Raw genomic sequence first — 9,849 nt, forward strand, 5'->3', positions numbered from 1 at the left:
AACAAATGTGCAACAGTGTTTTCGAAAACATATGTTTGCATTTCTCGTGGGTAAATAGCTAAGACTGGAATGCTAGGTCATAACATTTATGTATGTTTAACTTTATAGGAAAATGTCAAAACATTTTCCAACATGATTGTATTATTTTACTCTCTTTCAGCACTGTATGGTTATTCCATATCTTTTCCAACATTTGACTTTATCACTCACTTGAATATTATTTATTCTGGAGAGTGTGCAGTGACATTTTCTTATTATTTTAATATGTATTTCTCAGATGACAAACCAGGTTGAGCATTTTTTTTGTATGCTTATTGGCCAATTGTTAATCTTCCCTTATGAAGGGTCCGTTCAAGTCCCTTGTTCATTGTAACTGGATTATTGTTGATTTGTAGCAGTTATGTATACATTCTGCAAATGAGTTCTTTGTTATTTATACATGTGGTGAATAGTTTCTCCTAGTCTTTGATTGGCCTGTTCCTTTCTTAATGGTGTTTTGTTTTGATGAGCAAAAACTTTAAAATTTTGATCAAGTTATCATTGTATGAATTAATTTTTTCCCTAGTTATTTCTGCTTTATTTATGAAAACTTCCTTACCATATATCATGAAAGCATTTGCTTATGTGTTCTTCCAGAATATTAATACTTTCATTATTTGTGTTACTGACCCATCCCAAATTAATTTTTGTATGGTGCAAAGTACACATCATACGGATATGGATATGCAGGCATTTCAGTATCATTAGTTGATGAGATGTTTTCTTCCTTTCCTTCATTGGATTGTTGTTACAGTTTTGTCAAAAATTGATTGACTAGATTTATGTGAGTTTATTTTTGGCTTCTCCATTCTGTTTCATTTATCTATTTGTCTATTTTTACATCAATGACATGCTGGCTTAATTAGCGTAGTTTTATAGTAAGTCTTGAATCAACTAATGTAGTTCCTCCAACTTTGATCTTTATTTTCATGATTATTTTGGCTATACAGGTCCTTTGTATTTCCAATAAAGTGGAAAATCAGCTTGTAAATTTCAACAAAAAAGAAGTGCCCAGGGTATCTTTTTTGGATTGAATAATATCTGTAAAACAATGTATAGAAAAGTGAGTTTTTAACAATTTTGAGTCTTGCAAACCATAAATATGGTATATCTCTATTTATTTTTGCTTTATTTATTATCTCTTGAAAACACTGTTTTGTAGTTTTCGGTGCAGATTGCTTTTCTCCATTTTGTTTAGTTCTTTTTCTGCACTGTTGTCCTGTTCTTTCATTTGGGGCGTGATCCTTTGTCTTCTCGTTTTGTCTGAGTTTCTGTGTCTGTTTCTATATATTACGTAGACCTACTATGTCTACTGGTGTTAATAGAGTGGTCTTTTGTACAAGGTGTCCTGTGAGACCCAGTGCACCATCTCTGTCCTCGGGCTAAGTGTCTCCTATGTGGGTTGTGTGTGCCTTCCTATAGGAGCTTGGCCTCAGTTGCTGTTGACATGTCGGTGGGTGGGGCTGAACCTCAGACTGATAGTGTGGGAGGGCTGGCTGTGACTATAGTGGACAAGCCATTATGCAGGGATTGACTCCATAGAGCAGGAGCTGCTGTAACAGGGCTCTGGTGTCACCTGAGTCTGCCCTCTGGTGTGTCATTTATGGAGAAGGTTGTATGTTGCTTTGGTGTGGTCTGAAGCTAACCACTGTGTGTATTGGTCTTCAAGGCTCTTGGGAGGGGCTCTGGTGCGTGCCAAGGTCTGCTGCCATTTATGTCTGGCTTGGAGCCTCCTAATGGAAGCTATGAAGCAATCTGTGGTTGGTTGCTACTTGTGCTGGGCTTGGAGGTACTTGGAAGAGGCCATGCTGCAAAACAGAGGCTGGCTACCATTAGTGCCAAGCTTGGGGCCCTTTGGTGGACACCACAATGTGATGTCCAGTGGCCTCTTGTGCTGAATTTATGGTCACTTAGCTGAAGCTCTCTTTCAGGCTGAGACTTGCCACTGCTTATATCAGGCATGGAGCCACCTGATGGGTGTTACCATGCTAGTTGCAACCAGTCACTGCTTATGCTGGGCTTTAGGTGGCTTAGCAGTACCTACAAGACACACTAAAATTGACCCCTGTTTGTTTGGGGTTTGTGGACCTTTGAGAGGCCTTGAGAATGTTTGTAGCACAGGTCAAGGCAGGCTGCTTGCGTCAAGGAGCCAGTGGAAGAGGCTCAGGCCAGGCAAGCAAGTCAAGTGGGGTGGGGTCTCAGGGAATCACCATGGCAGGGCGGACAGTTAATGGAGAGCTCGGATTTGGAGCTCACTGCACTGGTTGGGTGGATGAAAGGAGAACTCAACAAAGGAATTGTAGTTAGTTCCTGCCAGCACTTCTGTCCCTTGCAATTGCTGCCCTGTCCCTTGCCCCTCCAGCCATCACCCAGACATTAGTCAATTTAGTACCTCCCTATTTGTCCCTGGTGTTTTTTGAGCTGCTGCCCCTGTGCTAGAGCTTATGATGAAGTGAGTTTGTGAGTCTGCGCATTGGCCATTTAAGAGCATTGTGCCTCCATCTCCCACAGCCCTTTTTCTCTCTGGGATGCAGTCCCCATGGGTTTTCAAAGCCAGATGGTATGGGGACTCGTCTTCCTGGCATTGGTGCCCAGGCTGTGAAGCCCAGTGTGGAACCCCTTGCTCCTCAGTGGGTCCTCTGCAGACTAGATACCCCTCCCAATTTTTAATCACCACACTGTGGGTGGGGGGCCTGCCCATTCCTTGGAAAGACTGTGTTTCACCACTAATTTTGATGTTAGCTCTAAGTTTTAGATACCCTTTTTTATGTTGTGGAAGTTCATTTGCATTCCTACTTAGTTGACAGCATGTATTATGAATGTCGACTTTTATCAAATGCTTATTTTGCATCTACTGAGGTAAGTTTTTTTAAATGTTAAATAAATACTTTCTTTAGAATGTGAAGAGAAGAAATCCAGCTTTATTATATGTCATATTTTAGTAGGTTTTATTCTTTCCAAATTGAGTCTTGCTTGGGACCTCTTGCATTTAATAGAAATGGACTGATAAATTAAAAGCCTAAGACTTGGAGAAGTAGCCAAAGAAAATTAGGATGAGAAGAGTAAAATGTTAGCAACAGTTTAAATAGAACAAATGACTAATCTTTGAAACACTCTATACTCTCAATTTCATATTGAAGTCACCAATAATCAGTTGTTCTTTCCTTCCTTCATTTATTTATTCAAGAAAAATCAGGTACTTATTAAAGATTATGTGTAGATAAATGTATTTCCACATGCATGTACACATATACAGAGAAAAGACTGTCAAATGTACATCAAAATGATAACAGTTATCACTAGGTTATTTGTGACTGGTGTATTTTCTTCTCTAAATAACCGTGTTTTATGAGTTATCTTTAGAAAGATGTCTTACTTTTACAACTTAAAGAAAGTTATTATTTTTTGCTTTTTTGCTCTCTGTTCTCTGCCATCATGGGTTGCATACACGCTCCCAGGAAGGGCCTGTCCCAGTCAGCTCTGCCCTAGCGCCGCAGCATCCCCACCTGGCTGAAATTGACCTCTGATGACGTGAAGGAGCAGATCTACAAACTGGCCAAGAAGGGCCTGACACCTTCACAAATCAGTATGATCCTGAGAGACTCACATGATGTTGCACAAGTGTGTTTTGTGACCGGCAATAAAATCTTGAGAATTCTTAAATCCAAAGGACTTGCTCCTGATCTTCCTGAGGATCTCTACCATTTAATCAAGAAAGCTGTTGCTGTTCGAAAGCATCTTGAGAGGAACAGAAAGGATAAGGATGCTAAATTCCGTCTGATTCTGATCGAGAGCCGTATTCACCGGTTGGCTCGATACTACGAGACCAAATGAGTCCTCCCTCCCAATTGGAAATACGAGTCATCCACAGCCTCTGCCCTGGTTGCATAAAATGTCTGTACTCAAGCAATAAAATCATTGTTTAACTAGAAAAAAAAGAAAAAAAGAAAGTTATTATTTTTTAAATCATTCTGAGATGAAGACAGGATAACCTATGAATCATAACATCATCACTTATGACTGCAGTTCATGTGGGGCAGAGTGGCAAACTGCCATGGACAAATGCGCAGTCTCTTTAGTCCCTAGTTCACTGTCATCTGGAGCAATATCTATCATGCTTGTGCTGGATATCGCCAACATTAGATTTGTTTTCCTTAAACCATTACACCTGGTAGTAAGTTAAACGTTCAGTATATGACAAAAACAGAATGAAATGAATGGGGTGTCTGTTTCTAATGACGAAGTTCAGTCTCACTGCATACTTATTTTTAAGAAATTCTAATTCTATACATCCTAAGCCAAACAAACTTTCAGTGGGTAAAATCACAACTAATGTCTGACTTTGTCTTTATTCTTAAGAGCCCTGCTTCTCAGCTCAGTCTGTCAGATCTCAGATCTAATGATAGTATCAGAGGCATCAAGAATGTGTGGCAACCATTCATTCTTTCAACAAGGTCTGACTGTTTTCCTGACAATATTCTAGGTATTGAGAATAACAGCATAGACAAGAGTCTCGCTTCTACAGAGCTTCCATTTAATAAAAAGGGGAAGATAAAGAAATAAACAAAAGCACTAAGAAGAAAATTAAGCATGTACCAGTAAGCACCATTCACTCTAGACTGGGTGATCAGAAAAGGCCTGAGCAGTGAAATCTAAGCTAAATGATAATATAAAATCAGGCATGGAAGAATGTGGGTGATAGCATTGTGGACAACAGGAATGTTAAGTACGTACAGTACCTACACACTGAGGGAGGAAAGGGCTCAGTGTGTCAAAACACAGGAAGAAGGTGGGTGAGGCTATGATGCAATGGACAAGAAAGAACAAGAGAAAGTATGGTTTAAGAGGTAGAAGGGCCCTGGCTGGTGTGGCTCAGCAGATTGAGTGCCGGCCTGTGAACTAAAGGGTCACCGGTTCCATTCCCAGTCAGGACACATGCCTGGGTTGCAGGCCAGGTCCCCAGTAGGGGGCGCATGAGAGGCAACCACACATTGATGTTTCTCTCTCTTTCTGCCTCCCTTCCCCTGTCTCTGTAAATAAATAAATAAAATCTTTAAAAAAAAAAAGAGGTAGAAGGGATGGCCCTGACATTTTACTCATTTCCCTTTCTAGCTTTTAAGACTTACAGAAATGACTTTTCTCACATCTTCTAAAAGTAACTTATAACACTAATTCTGGGAATAATTATACAGTGGTACAAAAATGACAAAGGGTTTATATTCAATCTAAAGTGACTTAGAAATAAAGAGTAAATAATATTTGAGATCCAAGATGTTTGTTTTATTTCTCTGCTCTCAGATTTAGTCTGTACTATGTCTCCTCTACTGCATCATAAACATGAGTTACTGAACTTCTAGATACTCATTTCCTTATCACTTCAATGAAGATAATCTATGTAATAGCAACTGGGCAGTCATGATGTGAGATTTTAGTGAGATAAAGGGTGTAAAAGAACTTGAAAGAGCAGCAAGCACTAAGCCTAGGACGAGGAATTGGAATTTAAGGGCAAAGTGCTAATCTGTAAAAACCTTCTGTGAAACAGGAATTAAGGATCTTTCTTCTTCCCATCAGTAAGAGACTATTTAAACTATCAGTGAAATTACCATCTGTGTGAGTTTCTTATTGCCGCTATAACAGATACCCCAAAATTTAGTTGCTTGAAACAACACAAATTTATTTTCTAACAGTTCTGGAGGTTAGAAGTCAGAATTTGGAAGTCAGCTAAAATCCATGCATTGGCAGGGCTGCATTCCCCCTACAGGCTATAAGGGAGAACATATATATGTCCTGACCTTTCCCACCTTCCAGAGGCTGTGTGTTTTGATTCATGGGGATATTTCTCCCTTCTAAAAGCCAGCAACATTGGGCTGGGTCTTTCCCACACTGCCATCTCTCCCGCTCTCTTTCCTTTGCCTTCTCTTCCACTTCCAAGTATTTTTGTGATTACATCGGACCCACTCAGATAATCCAGGATCAACTTTTCATCTCAAGATCAGTTGATTAGCAACCTTAATTCTAGCTCCGATACTACTTCCCTGTTGCCAAGTAACCTAATGTATTCTTAGATTTTGGGGGTTAAAGTATAGAAATATTTAGAAAACTGTCATTCTGCATATCATATCACCCTAGAATGGTTTATTAAGGAATCTCAGTTAGGCAGTCACGCATAGTATAACAGGGGTTTAAAATCGGAGTGACTAGTTAAGGCTTTGGTGCTTAGAGGAAAAGAATATTTGACACACACGAAGAGACTCTGTCCCAATGGGTAAAGGAAACAATCAATTCCATGGGCTTTAGCTCAATCTATGCACATAATAGCACAGACCTTTATTATTTAGGTCTTCAGAAGAAAGGACATGAAAAGTGAGAAGAGAAAAACCTGGATTCCACCAATCAGGGGTTTGTTTCCATAGCATTTCCAGCCCTAGATTTTGTCTTTCAGACAATTGCCCTCTAGCCTGAACTCAGTCAAGTATTGCTGATTGTGTAAATATCTTCTTGATGTTTATCCCAGAATTCTTCCTGTTTCATAGCTCATTATAAGAAAAATTATTTTGGACGGTCATGTCTACGGTTGCTCTGCCTATGTTAACATGGAGCCATGACAAATAAACTCCCCCTAATGCCAAGACTGTGACAGGCCAGGATCTTAACTGTAACATATGGTCGCTGCATAACTCAAATTTATTAAAATCATCAGCATCAGAGATTAATCATGAGCACACTACCCACACGGCTTTCTATATTAGGCAATGAAGATAAATAGTTATGAGACATGGTTTCTATCTCCTCTTAAAGTCTTGACAAGCTCTTTGGGATGACAGGGTCTATACATAAAATGATAAGTAAAAATGCAGGGCAGAATGCCAAGGGAGCAGTTGAGGGAATGAGCGCTGCAGAATTTCCGAGAAGGGAAAAAATCACCGAGAGAACGTTTATTGCAGACTTTATGGAGCTTGAATTCAGTTGGCCTCGCACAAGTATAGAGAAGCAAATAGGTCGTTGCAGAACAGGAGGATACAGGTAGGAGGGCAAAGTGACATAGGTAAAATCATACCTAATCTTTCTCAGAGACAATGAGAACTCTATTTTGGCTAGCACAAGTGATGTGTAGAGAATAGAGTGAGGTCAACCGGAAGCTTGACTGCACAAGACTGTACGTTGTGATTAGGTTGATCCTTGAGCTTAAATGACAAGTGAGAGCTTTGATTATGGGGGCAAATACTAATACCAATGGAAATTACAGTAATAGCTGATATGTGAGGAGTGCAGACTATGCTCCACACACTGTTTCTTGAACTTTGCAATAGTTATGTAATACATTTAATCTTTAATACAACCTATAAGATATTGTTATTATTATTACTGCTGCTACTATTATTAGGTAGTCCCTATTATTGTCCTTTTTATGGATGAGAAGACTGAAGCACAGGGAAATAACTTCTGCAAGGTCAGACAGGTGAGAATTAGCTAGGCCAGGATTTCAAGATAGGTAATGTACTACAGGGTTTATAACTGTAACTATTGTAATTGAATAAAGATTCTGTCCTGATAAGCACTTAGCCAACAATGGTAATGCAAAGAAATGATTAAACCCATTCTCAATGGCCACAGAAATTTATCCTCTGAAAAAGGATACACATGAGAAGCCAGTTACAGTGCAGCACGATGCTTGAGGAAATAAAGGTAGATGTCTTAGCTCAGGCTTCTGTAACAACATACCATAGACTGAGTGGGTGAGCAGCAAGCATGTATTTCTCACAGTTTGGGAGGTTGGAAAGTCTCAGAATGAGGTGCCCACGGATCTCATTCCTACTGGGAACCTGCTTCCTGACTTGCAGACTGCTGCCTTCTTGCGGTGCTCACACGGCCTTTCCTCCAGGCCAGCACTGGGAGAGGAGAAGATCCTCCTACTCTCTCTCTCTTCCTCCTGTAAGGGCACTAAGCCTATTGCCAGTGTCCTACCCGTGACTTTTCTAATCTAAATACTTAACAAAGACTTCTCCTCCAAGTGCCATACCATAGGAGATCAGGGTTTCAACATATGGATTTCAGAGGAAGCGCAAATATTCACTCCCTAACAGTATGTATACAGAGGGTACGGAGTACATATACAGAGCAGTACATTAAAGGCTCGCAGGAAAGGTCTGCCAAACTCTGCTGGAAGAATAAGCTGGGCTTTGGGGTTCAGAAGAACCCTGTATGGAGCGAATTATGTTTAAGTTGAGTCTTGGAAGAATGAACATACATTTGCAAGGCTGACAGTGGTAATAAAAACATTTTAATAAAAATACATGAAACCAAATATTAATTAGGAATTACCCAAACATCAATTAACATGCATCCATTGAAAAACATTTTGGGAAACCATTTTAAATTATGGCTTGAAACATAAGAAATTCTATGAAAAATAGCTGTGAGAGGTTTGGTAAATTTAAACAAAGGCAGAATGGAAAATTATATATATTCAATGATTATGAAAATAAAAGCACCCATGGGAAAATAGATTGGAAGGAATCATAAAGTATAGAGAGTAAGAGACTTAATTTGCTTTTTTCATTTAAAATATTCAATGTAATCACATTTATAACATAAAATATATGCACAATAAAAATATTGATAAGTATGGAAGAACATTGATATATTCATCTCCTAAAAGACACTTTCTTTTTTATTTGCAGTAGTATAAACTTAAAAAATTGCTGATATTAATATCTATTAAAAAACAAAAATTTTACAAACAGTGTGGATTGGAAGAAAAAAATCATAACAGAAAGTTATAGATAGAGCCCATAATTATAAAAATATAATGTGATATATGATAAGTGGAAACTATTGTTAAGGAAACACAGGGTATTGTAAAACAGATGAAAGTCGTGGAAGTCATATGGGTTTTATACCCATAACTTAAAACATATTTATACAATACTTGCATAAAGACCAGTTAGATGTACATAGAAATCATCACAATTTTAGAGATTACAGAAGCTAGTATGAACTGGGATAGTGTGCAATTGTCTTCTAAAGGCGTCAAGATAAACTCAGGTGGGTGCGTTGTATCAGTGACACATTTCATAGGCCCTGAATTTAATCTAGAACCTATAGTAAGTGTATTTTAAACATATGTCAGGTGGCTTTCTTTTGAAACAATTACCACTAATACGTGGGCTTTAGCTACTTAATGGAATTCACTACCATACAGGACAGTAGTCCTTTCTTATCCTTTGAACAACTTGGAGGACTTGGACTTGGCATAAAAACGTACAAACCAACTTACTCCACTTAACTAGTACTGTTGGGAGCTTAAAGTATACAGGGTGGGGCAAAATAGGTTTACAGTTGTTTGTATGAAAAATAATACAATAACTAATAAATAAAAGAATAAACTGTTTCACATATTAATAACTGTAAACCTACTTCTGCCCAACCCTGTATGTTGGAGAAGAGACACAGGCTTCATTTATGTGGTTACCATGAAATAGTATTGTCAGACTTGGAAATTGTGCCAGGAGATGGAGTGGTGGGAAAGAGCATGGAGACGAGCACGTCACAAAGGGCCACAAAGTAAATTTTGGCTCTCGTGGCGATGTTTGTTGTGGTGATTGCAGTGACACTTTCACGGGTGCAGTCACACAGGAGAACTCACCCAACTGCACACGCCAAGTACGTGTAGCTTATTGTGTATCAATTGTACCTAAAAAAATATTAAAAATGAGTTACGGAGATTGGACATGCACCTTTGTGTGACAGAACTATGACGTAAATTAAAGCAATTTCCACAGAAGTCACAATGCTGGTTACCCTCAGTGG

The 9,849-nt window shown here is 38.9% G+C and overlaps 1 pseudogene; it reads left to right on the forward strand.

The window, feature by feature from the left end:
* The first annotated feature begins 3,474 nt into the window (after positions 1 to 3,474).
* LOC112298152 (small ribosomal subunit protein uS15-like) lies at positions 3,475 to 3,979 on the forward strand (annotated as a pseudogene).
* The last annotated feature ends 5,870 nt before the right edge of the window (positions 3,980 to 9,849 follow it).

The sequence above is a fragment of the Desmodus rotundus genome, chromosome 5 (genome assembly GCF_022682495.2).
Source record: "Desmodus rotundus isolate HL8 chromosome 5, HLdesRot8A.1, whole genome shotgun sequence".
In the NCBI taxonomy this organism is placed as follows: domain Eukaryota; kingdom Metazoa; phylum Chordata; class Mammalia; order Chiroptera; family Phyllostomidae; genus Desmodus; species Desmodus rotundus.